The sequence below is a fragment of the Penaeus chinensis genome, chromosome 6 (assembly GCF_019202785.1).
Source record: "Penaeus chinensis breed Huanghai No. 1 chromosome 6, ASM1920278v2, whole genome shotgun sequence".
Taxonomy (NCBI): domain Eukaryota; kingdom Metazoa; phylum Arthropoda; class Malacostraca; order Decapoda; family Penaeidae; genus Penaeus; species Penaeus chinensis.
The window spans coordinates 24,268,470-24,273,469 of NC_061824.1; the positions used below are offsets into that span (position 1 = coordinate 24,268,470).

General features: G+C 45.6%; 1 protein-coding gene across 2 annotated transcripts in view; it reads left to right on the forward strand.

Moving 5' to 3' along the window:
- Window positions 1–5,000, forward strand: part of LOC125026311 — a 44,189-nt gene that overhangs the window by 27,457 nt on the left and 11,732 nt on the right. The gene's annotated exons all lie outside the window — the stretch shown is intronic.

Here is a 5,000-nt window from a genome sequence, read left to right on the forward strand (position 1 = left end):
GCCTTTTCATTCTTTCCACTTCGTTGGTTTTACTTTCCAAAAGGCTATATATCTGGGCGTCAGATACCTCACAAGCCACACTTTTTTCTGGTGATTCCCTTTGGGGAGTGTGTTAGACCAGCTCAACCACCCTTCACTAGTACAACCACGCTATTATGTAATCTGGTAATTACATGCCCAGACTGTACCCTGGCGCCTGCATATTGACCGTCACATGTACGGACCACCTGCTTAGGTCATCACGTCGCCCTGAGGTCTGGCTTCACGAATTTAAAGACCGCCGAGTGAAATCGCTATTGCTTCACTGTGACGGTCGTGACGTTCCTTGCGGTGGCCTGGCAGCAATGAGCTTCAGACGTGACGATTTTGTTTACTTCTGCACAGACGGAACATCCGGCGTAAACAAATCCTGTGGCCAGAATTGCGTACGGGAATTAGCGGAGATAAAAGTATCTCAGTGCGTTTGTTTGTAATTGATTACACAGTTAAAATACATCAGGACTTAATACGAGGCCTAAGTAAATTTAATACGAGTTTTACCTTTTAATTCTACGCGAAGTTACATCCAGCCTCCCAACTACAACCAGTGCTTGGTCAGCTACCTATTGGGCGCCTCGTTAACATATGCGACCCACATAGGATCTTTTAGGCAGTACTTTATTGATATGCTTTGAGGGTGGCCTGTCAGCACCACCTGACATGTTTAGACAGTAGTTCGTGCTTGTAAGATGCGACAGAGGAGCGATTAATTCATAATCTGATGTAAGTCTAGTTTAGTTGTCACTCTTGAGCCTTGGTTAGAATGCCGCTAATTAGAAGGTATGTTTTCTCTTTTTTTGTGTGCCACCCACTCTTGGAACCAAAGTTGAGTTAATTCAGGTCTGTAGTTTGGATTGGTTTCTCACATAGGTCCGACCACGTGCAAGTTGTCCTCATCTAAGAGTGGCCTTTACGTACCAGGAAAAGTACAAATGGACGTTCTTCACTCTCCTCACTCAGAATACCAATTCCGGGCTCTCTCTATAGCACTGCGAAGACCACCCTCGGCCGTTTTAATTTACGGAGAGGCCGATTTCATCAAATAGCTAAATCCTCTTTCCATCCGATCTCATTTTCTAATTAAAGTGATAATGATCTCATCAGCCTAGTTATTATTCTCATTAATCGACTGCTTTCACTGACAGTACACCGAATTATACATTTTGTATTTTTCCTTGTTTCCACGATCATTTATCATTAGTAATATTTGTGATATAGCACAATTGAATCATAATCACTTGCAGGATAAGTCATGAATATCAAAGTCTTTTTTTCAAAAATACTATAGTTACCTACACACAGCTGGTATTATTATGTAAACAAGATAGCTCTTCCATCAACGCAGTGACTTTTTACGCGGCTATTTTTTAATCTTCTTGTCTAATCTGACACCATCGCAGCCCCCTGTAGGCTTTAGCCGGCGGGACGTAGTTATCAGGGAGGTTCTTTTCTCGAAACCTCGTCTTTTGCTAACTTTACATGAGGGGCAGGTGACGGGGCGCGCTGGAGGGGCCGAGAAGTCATTATTAGAAGAGAATGAGAGGCGGGCTTAGCGATGAGAGGAGGGGGGTAAGGGAAGGGAGAAGGGAGAGGAACAGGAGGGAAGGGAAGGGGAGGGGAGAGGAAGGGATTAAGAAGAGGAGGAAAGGAATGGAATGGATAGGGGAGAGGAAGGGAGGAGGAATAGAAGGGAAGGAAAGGAAGGGGTAAGGAAACGAAGCGGATAGGAACGGGGAAGAAAGAAGGGAAGAGTGGAGGAGAAAATAGCATTGGAAGGAAAGGAAGAAGAGCTAAGAAGGAAGAGGAAAATAAGAATTAAGGGTATAGGGAAGAGACAAGACGCGATGTACACGAACAAGGCGCTCCTGCGGTCATCCACACGACCTCGTCTTGGTAACTCATTACCAGATATAAGGGGGAAAGAGGGGAAGGACAGGTTTCTATTCGCATGTTGTCATTAATGTTACGGTAATGCGATACCTTAAAGCGGATCAGAGTGGGTTTTAATGTCACGGTACTGCCCGTCTCGGCGTAGTGCACTTGTTCTGTAAAAAAATAAAAAAATATCACTGTACTGGTTAAACGGCTCCATTGCATGACGTCGAATCTATTTCTGTATATATCATCGTGTATTACGCAACGACGAGAAATCGGAATCGAAATGTTACGGTTTGTATTTTCTTTAATCATTTATTTAAATATTATGTCTACGTGCTCACCGTGTAGTGTACTTAACGTGTCTTCACGCTTCATCGCCTAGATCATCTAGGTTAGTCGGATCAACCTCTCAGCCAGTCACATATAAAATTGACGATCAATGATATGTTAATAGACTAATAATTATGTATTTTCGTATTTCTCCCACTTGTTACAATCATTTTTAGGCCTGTGTTTCGCACTGGGAGATTCGGTTGGGACTGTAAGAAAACAAAAACAAAAGAAAGTCGCGTTCTTGTTATTTCCGGACAAACTTAAGTAGGGTCCCGAGTTTCCTTTTCCAGCGGACTAAGGAAATAATACCTTCTCATAATGCAGGGATCCCGAGACACAAGATTTACCTTAACCCATTTTTAATTCGCAAGAACACATTTTTGTTGTTCGTTCTTCTCTTGCGAAACGGACGCCGCGAGACAAAAAAAAAAAATGGTTGATCCCCAAAACGACAAAATAAAGATGGCCATCTGAGACGCGATCTCCATCACGGGGGAGCTCAGCGCAAGAACACAATCCACTCTCCGTATTTTTCCTCTTCTCTCCTCTCTTACTTCCCCTTTCCTCTTATTTTCCTGTGCCTTTCTCTTCTTCTTATTTTTTCCCTCTTTATTTTCCATTTTTTTGCTACTACCTGTCCCTTCTTTGTTCTATTCCTCTTGTTTTCTCCTGCTTACCTTTCCTTTTAATATTGCTCTTTTTTCCTACTTTCTGACTCTCCTTCTTATTTTCCTATTTTCACCTACTCATGTTTACCCATTGCTTTCATTCTTCCCCTTATTCTTCGCACTTACCTTTGCTTCCTAGTATGCGCTTGGCTCATTCCTTCTGCTGTACTTCTCTCCCTCCCTCTACCTCTCACCCTCACTCCCGCCCCTTCCTACCCACCCCCTTCGCCCCCTATGTTTAGCCCCCTCCGACGCCGTCTCCTTCGCGGCCTCCGACCCCGCCTACTTCGCCCCCGCCAGCAATATTCGATCCGCAGAATGAACAAAAAAGCCTAATCACTGAGCGACAACAACAACAGCGCCGTCATCCCGGATGCGCAACAGCCCAGTGACCAGGTGTTCAAGCGTATGTTTTTTTTTCATGTTCAAATAAATATGGTCAGACGTTCAATACTGGGCTGTTTGTGCCGGCTATCTCGGGCGGGGATTCTTATTTCTCTTTTTCTTTTTTCCTCTGTGATAATAAATGTTGACATAAGCTCCGCGGCGCAGCCCTGCAAATGGATGCTGAGCTGGGGTTCTCAAGGCCGCAGTGGTCATTCATGGATACACAAAACCATTCATAGGGCAGCGTGGGTGGGTGCGTGATATACCCGCCTGCCCAGCTGGTCGCGGTGTGGCAAGTGGATCTTCGTGTTTGGGTGTTTGTTTGGGTTTGAGTGTTTGTGTTTGTGGGTTGAGGGAACTGGCGGGGGCGGATAGGTCAGTGAGATTTGTTAGGTGTGTGTGTGTGTGTGTGTGTGTGTGTGTGTGTGTGTGTGTGTGTGTGTGTGTGTGTGTGTGGTTATATTGTACGTGCACGGAGGAGTCATAGCATTTCCTTGGGCTTACAAGAGTAGAGTAGCGGGTTCACCAAGACAAAGCCACAACGGCCCTCCCCCACACTCGCCAGCAGCAGCGATGCAGGTGTAGGGCCGCGGTAAGCTGTGGGAGGAAAGGCCGACACCCTGGGACACTTGACGGCGACACCAGACACAGGGGCGGGAGAACAGACCCAAGTTGGGCCTCCACGATCGCCGAAGTGAGTGATCTACGAGAAGGGTACGAGCCACGGAGATACGTGAGGCCGCGGGGACAGAGGGCAAGAGCCTAGTAGGAAGGCATGGGTAGGCTGGGGGTAGGGGAAGGGGTCAAGAGGCAACGGACAGGGGGCAGGGATAGGAGGGCGAAGGACAGGGGCAGGGACAGGGGCCGCAAGTGTTAGAATGGCGCAAGTTTTTATGCTGTTGTTTTTATCCTGTCCGCGAGACGACGTTAAATGGTCCTGAGTGATAATGGATTCGTATGCGCCCAAGATTTAGATATTTTCTTCCCGCTTTATTCCTTCTTCGTTTTCCTGCCTTAGTGTTGGCCAGTTCGTTGCTCTACAAAATCTAACACCGATTTCTGTGTTCGACGACCCGACTTCTTGGCCCATTCTTGCTTTTCCATAACCGGTTATCGTTCCCCGTTTACACTCGCCTTTCCATATTTCTGTTACGGTAATGGTCGTTGTTTTTACCTTTATTGCCCATTCGATCGTTTATTGGTCTTACTCCTGCAGCAGAGGTCCTACAGGCAACACGATCTTTTCCCAGAGCTGTCATAAATTTGTGTTATTGCAGTGGCAGCCGTATGGAAAACACCTGCCTTTCAAAATCGGCTGCATTCACTCCCTGGGCGTTTTGTCAACAATTAGAATTTAGTCACATAGGGTTTGGTGCTTCGTAAACAAATAATGAATTGGAGGGAGAGACTTCTTCCATGGGAATAGAGACATATAATAGTTGTTGTATTCAAACTTCTTCAACAAACCCTTTTCTCTCTCTAAACATATATTCTTTGTATATGACCATATGTCTATTTGTATTCTTATGTTTATTTATGTCTAATCACACACAGACAAGCGAACAAACACACACACACACACACACACACACACACACACACACACACACACACACACACACACACACACATACACACACACACATACACATACACATATATACACACGCACACGCACGCACGCACTCACATGCA